Source organism: Bos mutus, chromosome 3, assembly GCF_027580195.1.
Source record: "Bos mutus isolate GX-2022 chromosome 3, NWIPB_WYAK_1.1, whole genome shotgun sequence".
NCBI lineage: Eukaryota > Metazoa > Chordata > Mammalia > Artiodactyla > Bovidae > Bos > Bos mutus.
Window position 1 is genome coordinate 56,475,638 of NC_091619.1, and position 18,806 is coordinate 56,494,443.

The window sequence follows — 18,806 nt, forward strand, 5'->3', positions numbered from 1 at the left end:
GGAGAGAGAAGAAAGCTTTCCTCAGCAATCAATGCAAGGAAATAGAGGAAAATAACAGAATGGAAAAGACTAGGGATCTCTTAAAGAAAATTAGAGATACCAAGGGAACATTTCATGCAAAGATGGGCTCGATAAAGGACAGAAATGGTATGGGCCTAATAGAAGCAGAAGTTATTAAGAAGAGGTGGCAAGAACACACAGAAGAACTGTACAAAAAAGATCTTCATGACCCAGATAATCACGATGGTTGGTCACTCACCTAGAGCCAGACATCCTGGAATGTGAAGTCAAGTGGGCCTTAGAAAGCATCACTAGGAACAAAGCTAGTGGAGGTGATAGAATTCCAGTTGAGCTGTCCCAAATCCTGAAAGATGATGCTGTGAAAGTACGACACTCAATATGCCAGCAAATTTGGTAAACTCAGCAGTGGCCACAGGACTGTAAAAGGTCAGTTTTCATTCCAATCCCAAAGAAAGCCAATGCCAAAGAATGCTCTAGCTACCGCACAATTGCACTCATCTCACACGCTAGTAAAGTAATGCTCAAAATTCTCCAAGCCAGGCTTCAGCAATATGTGAACCGTGAACTTCCTGATGTTCAAGCTGGTTTTAGAAAAGGCAGAGGAACCAGAGATCAAATTGCCAACATCCGCTGGATCATCGAAAAAGTAAGAGTTCCAGAAAAACCTCTATTTCTGCCTTATTGACTATGCCAAAGCCTTTGACTGTGTGGATCACAATAAACCGTGGAAAATTCTGAAAGAGATGGGAATACCAGACCACCTGACCTGCCTCTTGAGAAACCTGTGTGCAGGTCAGGAAGCAACAGTTAGCTTGGACATGGAACAACAGACTGGTTCCAAATAGGAAAAGGAGTACGTCAAGCCTGTATATTGTCACCCTGCTTTTTTAACTTCTATGCAGAGTACATCATAAGAAACGCTGGGTTGGAGGAAGCACAGGCTGGAATCAAGATTGCCGGGAGAAATATCAATTACCTCAGATATGCAGATGACACCATCCTTATGGCAGAAACTGAAGAGGAACTAAAAAGCCTCTTGATGAAAGTGAAAGAGGAGAGTGAAAAAGTTGGCTTAAAGCTCAACATTTAGAAAACTAAGAATATGGCATCTGGTCCCATCACTTCATGGGAAATAGGTGGGGAATCAGTGGAAACAGTGTCAGACTTTGTTTTTTGGGGGCTTCAAAATCACTGCATATGGTATTGCACCATGAAATTAAAAGATGCTTACTCCTTGGAAGGAAAGTTATGACCAACCTAGATAGCATATTCAAAAGCAGAGACATTACTTTGCCAACAAAGGTCCATCTAGTCAAGGCTATGGTTTTTACAGTGGTCATGAATGGTTGTGAGAGTTGGACTGTGAAGAAAGCTGAGCGCCGAAGAATTGATGCTTTTGAACTGTGGTGTTGGAGAAGACTCTTGCAAGTCCCTTGGACTGCAAGGAGATCCAACCAATCCATCCTAAAGGAGACCAGTCCTGGGTGTTCATTGGAAGGACTGATGCTGAGGCTGAAACTCCAGTACTTTGGCCACCTGATGCGAAGAGTTGACTCATTGGAAAAGACCCTGATGCTGGGAGGGATTGGGGGCAGGAGAGGTAGGGGACAACAGAGGATGAGATGTCTGGATGGCATCACCAACTCAATGTACATGAGTTTGGGTGAACTCTGGTAGTTGGTGATGGACAAGGAGGCCTGGCATGCTGCAATTCATGGGGTCACAAAGAGTCGGACATGACTGAGTGACTGAACTGAACTGAATGTGAATAGAAATCATATTTATGGCTCCTATGATGAGAATACATGTTAGACTTGATGAACTAGGGGCTGAGAAAGAGATAATGATACACCTTGTGCAGGCTGTGGTCCTGAGTCCCCACCTTTCTCATCCAGGTCCATAATCCTTTATCTGCAATTCAGAAATCCAAAGGAGGTAGAAAGGAAGACTTTTCAGTAACAAATTTGGTGACCTAAACTGATGAGAAACAGTGTAGTACTTATTCTAGTGGTCCCATCTAAGTAAATGGAAATGTTAATATGTTGGATCATAAGGAGCTGCCCCAGGCCCATTAGAGGTTCTTTGCAAAAACATATACTTACCACATGATTTCTACAGTCCAAAAAGGTCTAAGTTCTGAAACATATTTGGCACCAAAGATTTCTGATAAGGCATTGTGAACTATACATCTCCTTACAGTAGTAAATACATTTATAAAATCAATGAGTGAAGTTTCATATTAAATATTCTGTCACATATATGGGTAGTTAGATGTTCTCATAACACCTTGTACAAAATTATAACACTTACCATAACATATATGAAAGTGAAAGTGACTCAGTCCTGTCTGACTCTTTGAGACCCCATGGACTATACAGTCCATGGCATTCTCCAGGCAAGAATGCTGGAGTGGGTAGCCTTTCCCTTCTCCAGGCCATTGTCCCAAGCCAGGGATTGAACCCAGGTCTCCTGCATTGCAGGCAGATCCTTTACCAGCTGAGCCACCAGGGAAGCCCATAATATATATAATATACATATAATACTTTTTGATCTAGTATCATCTGGACTAAACTAATAACTCTTGCAGAGAGTAGTTTATTGTCTCTGGTTAAACTGTATATTGTTTATTTTCTGATTATAACACACTATATGCTTCTTGAAGAAAATTGTAAAGTGCGTAGAAGTTTGAAGAAAATAAAAATCATATATAATCCCTCTTCTTAAAGATAGGCAAAGTTACTATTATATTTTATTGTCTTTCTTATGCATATTTTTTTAAAAAAACATTAATTTTTGGCTGGGTTGGGTCTTAGTTGTGTCATATAGGATCTTCCTTGTGGCATGTGGGCTTCTCTCTAGTTGAGGTGCAAGGCTTTGTTGCCCGTGGCACGTTGGATCTTAGTTCCCTGACCAGGAACCGAACACTCATCCCTGCCTTAACTGGTGGACTCCCAACTACTGGGCTGCCAGGGCTGCTGTCCCTTCTGTGCGAATTTAAAAACTAAAACTGAGGTCATACCAAAGCATTGTTTTCCTTTTTAAAATTTTATTGATATAACTGACATACTACAGTGTATAGGTTTAAAGTGTAAATATTGTCAAGTGATTACCACAGTAAGTTTGGTTGACACCCATCGAAAGCATTCTTCTGAGTGGCTACAGAGTACCCCACAGGTATGGATGTAACATGATTTATTTAACTGCTCCCTTATTGTAGGGCTTCCCAATTTTTCCCGATTTTTTAAATGAATAGAGAAACTGTTTCTAAAGCATATTGTTAACCACAGTGCTTAGCACAAAGTCACTCAGTGAAAGGTACTGAATTGATTAAAGTTATTTTCATCTACTAAAATTGTAGCACAAATAGGTTTATTAGGTTTAATTAGATGCTTAGGGAGAATCTGGAAGAATGAGCTCCATTGTGAATACATCTGGGTTGTAGAGGGAGCAATGTAAACCTAGGCTGGGAGATGCTGCATAGGGAGAGGGGTGGCTGGCTGTGTGAGCAGTGGGGAGGGGGAGCATTGAGAAACTTCTGTGTTGATTAGAGATTTTGAAGTTTGTTATGTAGTCTGTTTTCTCTGTTAATTGCTCATAGTTGTCCCTGTGAGAGCAGACATGTGCTCTTTGAATGTAATTGAATGTCTGCTTTAGAACAATGTGACAAGTACATATTATCTTCTTTGATTCCAGTATGTGTTAAGATGGACGTAGTCGTTTCTGGAAATTTCCAAATCAGATCTTTGTGAACTCTTCCAGGAAATGTGATTAGGGCAGCCCACAGGACTCTCTCCCAATCAGGGCCAAGCAGATGGGAGCTGGAAGCACCATTTTCACCCTAAAGGGATGAAAACAAAGCCTAGCAAAGTGAACTAGCAATATTTAGCACTCTGCTGTTTTGATGATACCCACGTGGGCTCCACCTCCAGAATGCCTATTCCCGTACCATGTACAACTAAACTGCATATTTTGGTTCATGGCCAGACCTATTCCATGTTCAGACTGTTTGAACACTGTTGTAATATTCAATAAGCAATCAGTGGTGCAAAACCTGGTCAGTTTTCAGTTAATTCATTTGATTTAATTAAGCATTTAATTTTCTTCCTTTTTTTATGAAAGATAAACAAGAGAGGAAAAGTGATTTCTTTTTGCTTTTTCAGTTACTACCTCTTGGGCTATAACAAACCATGAGTCTTTTAAAAGCAAAACAAATTAAAGTAAAAATTATCTTTAAACTTTCAAAGGGCAATGAAAATAGAATTCCTTTTAAAGGGTGAATTATTTTCACCCTGGAGATAGTAGTATGAATCATACATTATTTCTAAGGAGTTAGATAATCTTTGCATGAGTTAGTCTTTTTTTCTCATTCTTTTATTTATTCCTTAGAATACATACTATAAAGTAATATAAACTTATATAGAATGTAATATTGTAGACTTATATGATATGAAGTCCTAAGGACTATTCCCCAAAATGTTAACAGTTCATTCTTCCTCAGTTGACATTTATCAGTCTTTCCTGACAGTGTCCAACCTCTTCTCCTTATCTGCACCTTACCAGTGATGACCATTTCCAATGAGAATCAGAATGATATTGCACTAAGGCAGACAATATTATTAAGCTCAAGAAACATTAACAAGGTCACAAAAGGAAAAGTATAACTGAAAAGATAATTCCTATAGTTAATTATAATGTCAGAAAGTTCTTGGTAAAAGGCAAATTAGAGTTGACATCTTTTTCCTTTCTTTTTCAAGTTGTATGTTACGGTCTTATTTCGTGGGAACACACGAGGTTTCCATAAAAGTACAATTCTGATTTTTCTATGTAGTACTCTTGTCCCCTTTCCTCCTAAGATGATATAATTATCACAGAATTCCCACAAGAAAAATAGCTTTCTGAGACAGTCTTCTTGCTTTTTACTTCTTCCTATACTTTTGAAAAGGTCTTTCTTCAAAGTCTTTTCTCATTTTTCCCCACTTTTGAATTGGCAGATGGTATAGTTAATTAATTTTTTTCAAATATAAAAAATACATTAAAAAATTTAAGAACTGAAAAGAAAATTGAAGCCCATGTACTGGGGTCTAAAAACAAAATATGCTAGACTAGTAACTTATAGATAATCTGTGCATCATTTTATACTGATGCATATACTGATCTGCTGGGATGTTTAAATAAATTCTCTGGAAAATTTAGTAAGTAGATACATATGCGGCCTGTATGAATACAAATTACCATTTTCTTCTAGCTTTCACATAAGAGTTGTATGTATACATATATAGAATTATTTTTATATAATGAGACTAATGGAGATAGTAGTATGAATCATGTATTATTTCCAAAGAATTGGATAATCTGCATGAGTTAGTCTTTTTTCTCACTATCATTCAGAATGATTTTAACATACAAAACAATAACTTAAAATAGAAACACACTCTAATAATTTAGAAAAAAAACTATTCATACCTATTCTTTTACTTAATACTCTAACAACTCTTGTGAGATGGGCATTTTTTTCATAGTCCATTTTATTTTGCTTTTATTGGAGTACAATTACTTTGCAATGTTGTGTTTGTTTCTACTGTACAGCAAAGTGAATCAGCTATCTGTATACATATATCCTCTCTTTTTTGGATTTCTTTCCCATTTATGTCACCTCAGAGCACTGAGTAGTTTTCTGTGCTATATAGTAGGTTCTTATTAGTTATCTATTTTATATATAATATCAACAGTATACATATGTCAATTCCAAATTCATCTTCTAGTTTTCTGAGTACAGGTTTTTTGCCTCCTTAGGTAAGTTTGACCATGCCAAAGCCTTTGACTGTGTGGATCACAATAAACCATGGAAAATTCTGAAAGAGATGGGAATACCAGACCACCTGATCTTCCTCTTGAGAAACCTGTATGCAGGTCAGGAAGCAACAGTTAGACCTGGACATGGAACAAAAGACTGGTTCCAAATAGGAAAAGGAGAACGTCAAGGCTGTATATTGTCACCCTGCTTATTTAACTTATATGCAGAGTACATCATGAGAAACTTTGGGCTGGATGAAGCACAGGCTGGAATCAAGATTTCTGGGAGAAATATCAATAACCTCAGATATGCAGATGACACCACTCTTAGGGCAGAAAATGAAGAAGAACTAAAGAGCCTCTTGATGAAGGTGAAAGAGGACAGTGAAAAAGTTGGCTTAAAGCTCAGCATTCAGAAAACTAAGATCATGGCATCCAGTCCCATCACTTCATGGGAAATAGATGGGGAACAGTGGAAACAGTGGCTGACTTTATTTTTCAGGGCTCCAAAATCACTGCAGATTGTGATTGCAGCCATGAGATTAAAAGATGCTTGCTCCCTGGAAGGAAAGTTATGACCAACCTAGACAGCATATTGAAAAGCAGAGACATTACTTTGTCAACAAAAGTCCGTCTCATCGAGGCAATGGTTTTTCCAGTAGTCATGGATGGATGTGAGAGTTGGACTATAAAGAAACCTGAGTGCCGAAGAATTGATGCTTTTGAACTGTGGTGTTGGAGAAGACTCTTGAGAGTCCCTTGGACTGCAAGGAGATCCACCCAGTCCATCCTAAAGGAGATCAGTCCTGAATATTCATTGGAAGGACTGATGTTGAAGCTGAAACTCCAATACTTTGGCCACCTGATGCGAAGAGCTGACTCATTTGAAAAGACCCTGATGCTGGGAAAAATTGAGGGCAGGAGGAGAAGGGGACGACAGAGGATGAGATGGTTGGATGGCATCACCGACTCAATGGACATGGGTTTGGGTGGACTCCGGGAGTTGGTGTTGGACAGGGAGGCCTGACGTGCTGCAGTTCATGGGGTCACAAAGAGTCGGACACGACTGAGCGACTGAACTGACTGAGGTAGGTTTATTCCTAGGTGTTTTGTTTTGTTTTGATGTGGTGATAAATGGGATTGTTTCCTTAATCTCTCTTTCTGATCTTTCATTATTAGTATATACGAATGCAAGAGAGTTCTGTGTATTAATTTTGTGTCTTGCAACTTTACCAAATTCATTGATGAGCCTCTTCTCACTCTTTGTCTTTGCTCATGTGTTCCCGTAGTTTGAAATGTTCTCTCCAATCCTAATTAATACCTACCCAGACTTCAAAGTCTCAGCTCAAAAGTCACCACCTCAGGAAACCTCCCTTGATACCCTGGACAGATGAGACTTCTGATATTATACATGCCCCAGGTGTCCAGTCCTTTTCCTTTATAGCACTTAGTTTGTATTTAACTATGTGGTGTTTGATAAATAACCATCTTCCCTATAAGACAATACTAGTGCCTAGCACTAGTCACTAAATAGAGCTAGCTGTGTAAATCTATAATATGGACCCTGACTGTAATTCAGGGAAAGTTAGAAACTTTATGAAATGGAAGGCAAATTATCTGAAAAAGTTATATAAATACTATAACAGAATAGTAACAGAACTGGAGAATAAGAATGCAGCTGATTAATGATGGGCATTCCCTTTCATTGAGAAGTGGTGCCTATTTCCTTTCCGAATCTGGATAGGTCTGTAACTGCTTTGACCAATATAGAATGGCAGGCATGATGCTATACTACTCCTGTGTATAGCCTTTAAGTGGCCTGGCAGCATGCACTTACCACCTCTAGGAAATCAACAGCTAATTGAGAAGTGAGACCACATTGAGACCACCATGCTGTGAGTAACCCAAGCCACATGGCGAGGTCCTGGAGAAAGAAATTCATCCCATGGAGAGCAGAAGCCAAGGAACATGGGGGGGCAGCAGAGATGTGAGCGAGGGAGCCATCTTTGACCCTCCAGCTCTGACTACCCCAACGAAATCCACAAGGATCAAAGATGAACCACTTGCGTAAGCCCTTCTCAAATTCCTTATCTAAAAATCATTGGCAAAATAAAAAGACTGTTTCCAGTCACTAAGTTTGGGGGTGGTTTGTTGCTGCTGCTGCTGCCACCGCCACCGCTAAGTCGCTTCAGTCGTGTCCGACTCTGTGCGACCCCATAGACGGCAGCCCACCAGGCTCTGCTGTCCACGGGATTTTCCAGGCAAGAGTACTCGAGTGGGTTGCCATTTCCTTCTCCAATGCATGAAAGTGAAAAGTGAAAGTGAAGTCGCTCAGTCGTGTCCGACCCTCAGAGACCCCATGGACTGCAGCCCACCAGGCTCTTCGGTCCATGGGATTTTCCAGGCAAGAGTACTGGAGTGGGGTGCCATTGCCTTCTCCGGGGGTGGTTTGTTAGGCAGCACTAAATAACTGGAATGAAGAGTGAGAAAAGTAAATTCATGACACGGAGGAGCTGAGAAAAGATGATACAGAGGAGAAAATAGGTGAAGGGTGAAATAAGGACATATGTAGCAACCACCTGAGAAGTAAGAATTCAGACAACAGGGATGGTGAGGCTCTCTCTGTAAAACCACTAGAGGCTTGCAAACTCTCCATTTATGCAAGTCATAATGTATAGGAAATAATTTGACACTGTTGTTTACATGACCTATATTTCTAAGAGTTGTATCTGTACATTATCAAGCAAATGAAATATAAATGACCTAAATTATTTAAAATGTATTAAATTTTCACTAATATTCAATACCATAAGATTCCCATTCATCAGGGAAAGCTGGGTAACAACTACGTTGTAATGGAATTTGACCTTAGAATGAGAAAACAAAGATTTACCTAACCATGAATCGAATGGGAAGGAGAAAAAGGAGTAACTTCCACTGAAAGACAGCTGTTGTCAGGCTTTGCTTCTTCTTATCCTCCTTATTGTTTTTTTTTTTTTTATCATCATCATCAGAAAAGCCAATAACGTTTGCTGAGTGCTTATTCTATCTATATGCTACAAAGCTTTACATGATCATCTCATTAACCTCTACAACACCATAAGGTTGGTATCATTTTCTTTTTACAAAAGAAAAAAATCAAAGCTCTGTATATAAAATTGATTGACCAGAATTGTATAGGAATAAGGGCTGGAGCCAGAGAAGGAAATGGCAACCCACTCCAGTATTCCTGCCTGGAGAATTCCATGGACAGAGGAGCCTAGTGGGGCTATAGTCCATGGAATCACAAAGAGTCGGACATGACTGAGGGACTAACACACACACACACAAGGGGTGGAGCCAGGATTTTTAAAAAGGGCTATTTGTATACTGACTGTCTTCCCAGGGGGAAGAATGAAGAGAACATATTTCACCTGTCATTCAAGTTAATTTTCTTTAATCCTTTTCATACCAATCTTGGATTGGTATTACTATTCCTGTTTTACATATGAGGCTCTGAGGCTCAGAAAGGTTAAGCAAATTGTGCAAGATCACACAGCTGTGACAGAGCCAGGATTCAAACCCAAACCACAAACTCTCTACTATCCTGCAGCAATTAACAGGCATTGGAGCAATAGAATCAGAGACTCTGGAAACTGAAAGGGGTCCTGGTATAATCTTATTTTGTAAGAACAGAAACCCATTATTATGAAGGTGAACTGACGCAAGTAGGGAGAAGTAAATGCCATTCATTGCTTTAATTAAGCCACTGAATTGAAGATTCAGCAATAAAAAAGATGTGTGTGTCTGCCAAGAGCTCCTTAGACTGGCAAGTAACATGGCATTGCATAACGGGAGTGAAAGCAAGAATATAGGTGGGTCACATGTGGACTGGGACAGGGGAGAGGGAGAAGGCTTCTTGGAAGTTAATGCCTTCGCTGAGTCTTAAAGAAGGACTAAGAGTTGCTCAAGCAGGAATGGGGTCAAGCACATTACAAGGGATACAATATGATGTCCAGAGGCCCATGTAGAAGAAAAATGAGAAAGTGACCAGAATGAGAATGGGGAAGGTGGTCTTGTGGCCCACGGTAAGGCATTTGAACTTCATTCTGAGGGTACAAGGGAGGCACTGGAGGATTTAGGCAAGAGAGTAGCATGGTCAGATTTGTATTTTAGAAAGACCACTCTGGATAGGAGGACCGTGTGAGAATCCAGGAGACCAATGATTATATTCTGGACTTGGTGGTGGCAGAGTGAATGGAGAGACATGGATGGATTTGAGCCGTTTTAAGGAGACTGATCTCTCAGAATTGATTGATTCAATTTGGAGACAAAGAAGGAAGTGAAGCCAAGGATAAGCCTCAGACCTGGAAAAGGTCAGTTTTCATTGCAATCCCAAGGAAAGGCAATGCCACAAAATGCTCAAACTACCATACAATTGCACTCATTTCACATGCTAGTAAAGTAATGCTCAAAGTTCTCCAAGCCAGGCTTCAACAATATATAAGCAGTGAACTTCAGATTACTAGCTTGAGCAACAATTGTGAGGATGAAAAAGAGAATGGAAGCGGGAAAGGAGCAGTCTGGACGGAACACAAGAAACTCGGTTCTGGGCATGTTTACGTGGGAGTTAAGGTGGGACTTTAAAAAGGTGGGACTAAAAATATGGAGATTAGTGGAGAAGTAACTCCAGAAAGAATGAAGAAACAAGCCAAAGTAAAAACAACACCCAGTTGTGGATGTGATTGGTGATGGAAGTAAAGTCTGATGCTGTAAAGAACAATATTGCATAGGAACCTGGAATGTTAGGTCCATGAATCAAGGCAAATTTGAAGTGGTCAAACAGGAGATAGCAAGAGTAACATTTTAGGAATCAGCAAACTAAAATGGATTGGAATGGGTGAATTTAACTCAAATGATCATTATATCTACTACTGTGGGCAAGAATCCCTTAGAAGAAATGGAGTAGCCATCATAGTCAACAAAAGAGTCTGAAATGCAGTACTTGGATGCGATCCCCAAAATGACAGAATGATCTCTGTTTGTTTCCAAGGCAAATCATTCAATATCACAGTAATCCAAGTCTATGTCCTGACCAGTAATGCTGAAGAAGCTGGAGTTGAATGGTTCTATGAAGACCTACAAGACCTCTTAGAACTAACACCCAAAAAAGATGTCCTTTTCATTATAGGGGACTGGAATGCAAAAGTAGGAAGTCAAGAAACACCTGGAGTAACAGGAAAATTTGGCCTTGGAATAAGGAATGAAGCAGGGCAAAGGCTAACAGACTTTTGCCAAGAGAACGCGATGGTCATAGCAAACACCCTCTTCCAACAACATAAGAGAAGACTCTACACATGGACATCACCAATGGTCAACACCGAAATCAGACTGATTATATTCTTTGCAGCCAAAGATGGAGAAGCTCTATACAGTCATCAAAAACAAAACCGGGAGCTGACTGTGGCTCAGATCATGAACTCCTTATTGCCAAATTCAGACTTAAATTGAAGAAAGTAGGGAAAACCACTAGACCATTCAGGTATGACTTAAATCAAATCCCTTATGATTATACAGTGGAAGTGAGAAATAGATTTAAGGGCCTAGATCTTATAGACAGAGTGCCTGATGAACTATGGACGGAGGTTCATGAAGTTGTACAGGAGACAGGGATCAACACCATTCCTAAGAAAAAGAAATGCAAAAATGCAAAATGGTTGTCTGACAAGGCCTTACAAATAGTTGAGAAAAGAAGAGAAGTGAAAAGCAAAGGAGAAAAGGAAAGATATACCCATTTGAATGCAGAGTTCAAAAGAATAGCAAGGAGAGATAAGAAAGCCTTCCTCAGTGATCAGTGCAAAGAAATAGAGGAAAACAGTAGAATGGGAAAGACTAGAGATTTCTTCAAGAAAATGAGAGATACCAAGGGAACATTTCATGCAAAGATGGGCACAATAAAGGACAGAAATGGTATGGAACTGACAGAAGCAGAGGATATTAAGAGGTGGCAAGAATACACAGAAGAACTATATAAAAAGATCTTTATGACCCAGATAATCATCATGATGTGATCACTCACCTAAAGCCAAACATCCTGGAATGTGAAGTCAAGTGGGCCTTAGGAAGCATTAACTTTCTAAGCATTAGCACTTGCTTAACGAACAAAGCTAGTGGAGGTGATAGAATTTCAGTTGAGCTATTTCAAATCCTAAAAGATGACTCTGTGGGAGAGGGAGTGGGGGGATGATTTGGGAGAATGGCATTAAAACATGTATAATATCATATAAGAAATGAATCGCCAGTCCAGGTTCGATGCAGGATACAGGAAGCTTGGGGCTGATGCACTGGGATGACTCAGAGGGATGGTATGGGGAGGGAGGTGGGAGGAGGGTTCAGGATTGGGAACATGTGTACACCTGTGGTGGATGCATGTTGATGTATGGCAAAACCAACACAATATTGTAAAGTAAAAAATATATATATATAAAATTAAAAGAAAGTGCTGCACTCAATATGCCAGCAAATTTGGAAAACTCAGCAGTGGCCACAGGACTGGAAAAGGTCAGTTTTCATTCCAATCCCAAAGAAAGGCAATGCCAAAGAATGTTCAAACTACTGCACAATTGCACTCATTTCACACGCTAGTAAAGCAATGCTCAAAATTCTCCAAGCCAGCCTTCAGCAATATGTGAACCGTGAACTTCCTGATGTTCAAGCTGGTTTTAGAAAAGGCAGAGGAACCAGAGATCAAATTGCCAACATCCACTGGATCATCAAAAAAACAAGAGAGTTCCAGAAAAACCTCTATTTCTGCTTTATTGACTATGCCAAAGCCTTTGGCTGTGTGGATCTATGGAGAATTCTGAAAGAGATGGGAATAATGGACGACCTGACCTGCCTCTTGAGAAATCTGTATGCAGGTCAAGAAGCAACAGTTAGAACTGGACATGGAACAACAGACTGATTGCAAATTGGAAAGGAGTACATCAAGGCTGTATATTGTCACCCTGTTTATTTAACTTATATGCAGAATACATCATGAGAAATGCTGGACTGGATGAAGCACAAGCTGGAATCAAGATTGCCAGGAGAAATATCAATAACCTCAGATACGCAGATGACACCATTCTTATGGCAGAAAGTGAAGAAGAACTAAAGAGGCTCTTGATGAAAGTGAAAGAGGAGAGTGAAAAAGTTGGCTTAAAATTCAACATTCAGAAACCTAAGATCATAGAAACCTAAGATCTGGTCCCATCACTTCATGGCAAATAGATGGGGAAACAATGGAAACAGTGAGAGACTTTATTTTGGGGGGCTCCAAAATCTCTGCAGTTGGTGACTGCAGCCACGAGATTAAAAGACACTTGCTCCTTTCAAGAAAAGTTATGACCACCTAGACAGCATATTAAAAAGCAGAAATATTACTTTGCCAACAAAGGTCCATCTAATCAAAGCTATAATTTTTCCAGTAGTCATGTATGGATATGAGAGTTGGACTATAAAGAAAGCTGAGCGCCAAAGAATTGATACTTTTGAACTGTGGTGTTGGAGAAGATTCTTGAGATCCCTTGGACAGCAAGGAGATACAACCAGTCCATCCTAAAGGAAATCGGTCCTGAATATTCATTGGAAGCACTGATGCTGAAGCTGAAACTCCAATACTTTGGCCCCCTGATGCAAAGAACTGACTCATTAGAAAAGACCCTGATGCTGGGAAAGACTGAAGGTGGGAGGAGAAGGGGATGACAGAGGATGAGATGGTTGAATGGCATCACCGACTCAATGGACATGAGTTTGAGTAGACTCCGGGAGTTGGTGATGGATAGGGAGGCCTGGCATGTTGCAATCCATTAGGTCACAAATAGTCGGACAGGACTGAGCAACTGTACTTAACTGAACTGAAAAACAGGGATGAATTCCAGGCAGCTCTGAAGCTCAGGAGAGAGTGTGGAACCAGCAATGACAGTTTAGGCACTGATGAAATTGAGGTGACATTTGAAGTCATGGGCCTAGATTAGTCTACCCAGAAGAGGGAGCATTTAAAGCTGGAAGAAGAGGAAAGGAGACTGAAACTAGAGACTTAGTCAACATTTAAAAGCAGTGAAACAGAAGCAGCGGGAGACAGCTATAGAGAGACGGAGCACTAGGGAAAAGAAGCCAGCAGAGAGCAGTATCACTGATGCAAAAGAGGAAAACTGGAAGGAGAATTCCCAGGACATATGTGATCTAATCCTACATTCAAACAATTGTAGGTTGATACAGAGAGAGCCCACAGGACATTGCTCTTCATAAGCAAATGAGGCAATTTGATTTCATAAGGAAATGAAGGGGGCTTATCAGAGCCTAATCTATTTCTTTTCCACAAACATGTATTTAGAAATGAAGTGAAAGTGTTAGTCATTCAGTCACGTCTGACTCTTTGCGACCCCATAGACTGTAGCCCACCATGTTTCTCTGTCCGTGGAATTCTCCAGGCAAAAATAATGGAGTAGGTTGCCATTCCCCTCTCTAGATCTTCCCAACCCAGGGATCAAACCCAGGTCTTCTGCATTGCAGGCAGATTCTTTATGGTCTGAGCCACCAGAGAAACTACAAATCTATTTCTTCCCCATAAATCTACTACTGCTACTGCTACTGCTAAGTCACTTCAGTCGTGTCTGACTCTGTGCAACCCCATAGACGGCAGCCCACCAGGCTCCCCCGTCCCTGGGATTCTCCAGGCAAGAATAATGGAGTGGGTTGCCATTTCCTTCTCCAATGCATGAAAGTGAAAAGTGAAAGTGAAGTTGCTCAGTCGTGTCTGACTCTTAGCGACCCCACGGACTGCAGCCTACCAGACTCCTCCGTCCATGGGATTTTCCAGGCAAGAGTACTGGAGTGGGGTGCCATTGCCTTCTCCGGTTCAAGCTGAGTTGGAGTCAACTGGCTACTTCTTTCCAGAGCATAGAAGTTAGGAACTCTCCCTTTGCTGCTTTCATCAATATCCTTACATCAAACGTTATGTCATGGCTGTGTTGGTCCCTTGATCCCTTCTACAACTACACTGATCAACATTCACAGTGCCAAAAAATACTTTGAGATGTTGGAGAGGGTGGATAGCCCCAAGCACAGCCTCATGCACTGAATATTGCCAAATGCTCTTTCTGAAAATGCTGAATTGCCTTTTCTTCACATCCTCTTTTTCTTTAATATTCATAATGTTGTGTACTAAAAGAGAACTTTAAAATATGCTGTTTACTACTTTCATTTAAGTAGTTACATGAGGTTATAAGAACCCAGCCAGGAGCTAGAATCACCAAAATGAGGGACCACCAGACAGAAGCTATGGTTATAAAAGGGTTGTTGTTAGAACCATGAAAAGCAGGAAGGGAGTACAAAGAATAAATATGTTGATTTCTGTTTCCTCTTGTCCTCCCGTCTCCTGTAAGAGCTTCTCATTGGCCAGAGTCAACAATAATGGGATACCAGATGATATGGTCCATGAAGGGCAGTCCCCTTGGTTTAGAGCAAGACAGAAAATAGTGAAGCCTGAGTCTTGGGCACACCAAGACTACACAGCTAAGATGCAGGAAGGGCAGGAGTCAAAGTCAGATTTATTATGCCCTTTTCACTGCTTTTATTTCTCTTCCATACACATTGTAGGTGTTTGGCAAATATTTGTTTAAAGAATGAATTCCCAGATGAAAGTTGAAGAAGCCAAGATTGCTGCTGCTACTGCTGCTGCTAAGTCGCTTCAGTCGTGTCCGATTCTGTGCGACCCCATAGACGGCAGCCCACCAGGCTCCCCAGTCCCTGGGATTCTCCAGGCAAGAACACTGGAGTGGCTTGTCATTTCCTTCTCCAATGTATGAAAGTGAAAAGTGAAGGTGAAGTCGCTCAGTCGTGTCCGACTCCTAGCGATCGCATGGACTGCAGCCTACCAGGCTCCTCCGTCCATGGGATTTTCCAGGAAAGACTACTGGAGTGGGGTGCCATTGCCTTCTCCGAAGCAAAGATTAGGGGCTACGAATCTTAACTTTAGGAACCAGAACCCTGGAATCATCTCCTTGTCTATAAAATGCTGCCTGGCCGTTCGACCAAACAGAACTTACTGACTGTACGTCAAAGGAAATCTGCAGCAGTTTCCTCCGCAGTAAAACTCTTTGCGTCAAGCTTAATGATTCTTATCTGGAAACACTCAGGACTTAGTGTCAGAATGCAGATTTGTGGTATTTACTTGATCTAGTATTCCCAGTATTTGGGATGGATGAGGACACCACTGAGCCTTCATTCTCTTTAAGGATTCCAACCCCTACCCTCAAACACCCATTCCCCAATGAAAGCAAATATTATATCTGCTGAAGATGGGGTAATAAAGAAATAAGGCATGAATGTCTATTTTAATCCTGAAATAATTGCTATCTAAATTTGACTTCAAATGTAGATCTTTTGATTGATTGATATATTATCAATGGAAAAGAAAAATTGCCTCTGTATCAGTCAGTGTCCAGCCAGGAGCAAATAAACAGTTCTAGGTATTCCAAATAGAATTTAAACAGGGAATTAGTTACAAAGATCTTGAAATTTGTGGAAGAGAAAAAGGAGCAATTTGACCATAAGCTCCATAATGTAATTCACAATTATATCTCCTGTACCTGGTATGTAGCAAAGATTCAAAAATGTGTATTGAATCTATGATTACACTTGTGAGTGAGATTTGATCTATCAGTCTAGGAAGGTCAAGGGTTCTGCTGGAAAGCATTAGGATAGCTATATGACTCTGATAATTCAAGGGATGTGAGTATGTGATTTGGCCATTGGTAGGAAATCATGTTCAAAGCCTTCTGTTCAAAACCTGTCAGTGTTACTGTATAGCACAGAGAACTCTACTCAATATTCCATGATGACCTATATGAGAAAAGAATCTGAAAAAGGATGAATATATGTATATGTATAGCTGAATCACTTTGCTATACTCCTAAAACTAATACAACATTATAAATCAACTATAATCTAATAAAATTTTAAAAACCCAAAGCAATAACAAACTCCCCCAAACCTGTTAATGGATAATATTTAAGGAACACCTACTAGGTGCTAGATACCATTTCTGGCACTTTACTAAGACATTTATGTTATTAATTTTAACCTTCCTAATAATCCTATGATAATGGGTTCATTGTTTCCAGTTTCATAAATGAGGAAGAAAAGGAGGCAAAGAGCTTTTAAGTAACATAACTAAGAGCATACAATAAGAAAATAGCAGAGCCAAGCTTCCACCCACAAGGTTTGGCTTCGGAAGCTACACTCAGTCTCCACACCATATGTCTCTCCACTGCTCAAGCGATGAAAGCTTAAACCTTTCTACCTTTATTCTCCATTTTCCCCATTGTACTCTGGGGCACAAACCAGCTAGCTATTTCCCTAACCTGTTTCCTCTCCTTTCTGGGCTCATAGAAGACTATTCCCCAGCTCTTCCCTTTGGTCACTGTAGCTGTATGACTGAGTTCCAGCCAGAGGAAAGCGAGCAGAGGTGATGGGTATCACTTCCTGGCCTGGCCCATCAAGCCTCTTACATCTGATACTGCATCTTATAATTTTCTTTCAGCTTGAGGAAGATGAGCATACTGAACTTGGATGCTATATTTGAAAGTGTTGGAGCCACAAAATGCAAGAAGGCCAGACCCCCCTGTATGTTGTTTGGAGAAGAGTCAGGAACCAATCAAGAACATCTGTGTTAGCTCTTAAGGGAACAAGAGATACACTATCCACTTGGTTCCACCATATGTGTTGGGGTCATTTTGTTACAGCAGCTGGAGTTATCTTAACCAATGCATACATGATTTGAGCTGATCTGTTGTTCCTTGAACATGCATTTGGCTTTTGCACATACTTTTCCTTGGGATTCTTATTCTATTCTTGCAAATATTCACATCCTAAAAATTATTCAAGGCCTAAACCAAGACCACTCATCCTCAAGCAGCTCTCCTTCACTCCTACTGGCCACAGTGCTTTCTTTTTTGCTTAACTTCCTATACCACTTTGTTGATAGTAACTCTCATGTACTCTTAGCATAGCTCTAATTTTGGATGTCTTGTTTTCCCAGTAAGCTCTTCAAGGTCAAGGATCATGCTTTAAAGCTGCCTGTATGTCTCTGAAGTATATAACATGGTAGTGTGCCTTGAGAATTCTCAATAAATATCTCTGAGGAAAATGAATTTATATATATATATTAGACTCAATAAAGTCCATGTTCCCAAAAATAGTCCTTCATCACTCAAGCAGGAAGGCATGTAAATGTAATTTACTGGAGTTTGTCTTTATTATTCTTTTCACCAGCACACACATCCCAACACTTTTTGACAACTGCTTAGAGAAGACAGAAGGCATGCTTATCAAATTTCAGATGATACAAAGCTAGAGGTAATAAATAATGCACAGGATGACAGAATCAAAATGAGGCAAGTTGGAATGAAGCAGATAACATTTACTAGGGGTAACTGCAAAATTAGATTAAAAAAAAAAAAAAAAGAGGCCCAATTTCAGTATGGAACATGTGGCTAATGTCAATTTATAGGAAAAATCTTTCAGGTTTTAATTGGCTGCTGGGTTGACATGGGCCCAGAGTGGATACATGGGACTTTGTTTATAATTATGCTCAGGGCACTTCATGGCAAAGTATTCAGGCTTTAACAAGGCATGGGCATGAATTAAGCTTGCTAGGTGGGGACCAATGTAAGTACATGAAACCTCAGTGTTAAGTAAAGAGGGGAACCAAGTCCCATATTTTAGCCTGGGCAAGCTCAGCACATGAGGTAACTTTCACCGGTAGCACTGGTGAGAATCCCCTGCGGAGGACACCATCAAGTAATTTCTGGACACTAATTTGATGCCAACAGCATGGGTCCCCTGAGAGTTTTGCCTCAGAAGTAGAACCCAGTAGGCCTCAAAGGCTTGTTGTGTTACTTTTGGTCCCACTTCCCAGCATCAGGGTTGGAGCTGTCCTTCACTTAAAACCAGTCACTTTCAGAGCT

At 40.4% G+C, this 18,806-nt stretch overlaps 1 long non-coding RNA gene across 2 annotated transcripts in view; it reads left to right on the forward strand.

The window, feature by feature from the left end:
* The window catches only part of LOC138987235 (uncharacterized), a 123,554-nt gene extending 105,537 nt beyond the window's left edge, over window positions 1-18,017 (forward strand). The window contains exons 7-8 of one of the 2 annotated variants that reach the window (XR_011463682.1): window positions 5,815-6,902; window positions 15,436-18,017. This is a non-coding gene — a long non-coding RNA (uncharacterized lncRNA). Of the gene's footprint in view, window positions 1-5,814; window positions 6,903-8,828; window positions 9,306-15,435 lie in introns of those variants that run through there. The other variant, XR_011463683.1, reaches the window with a different exon arrangement.
* The last annotated feature ends 789 nt before the right edge of the window (window positions 18,018-18,806 follow it).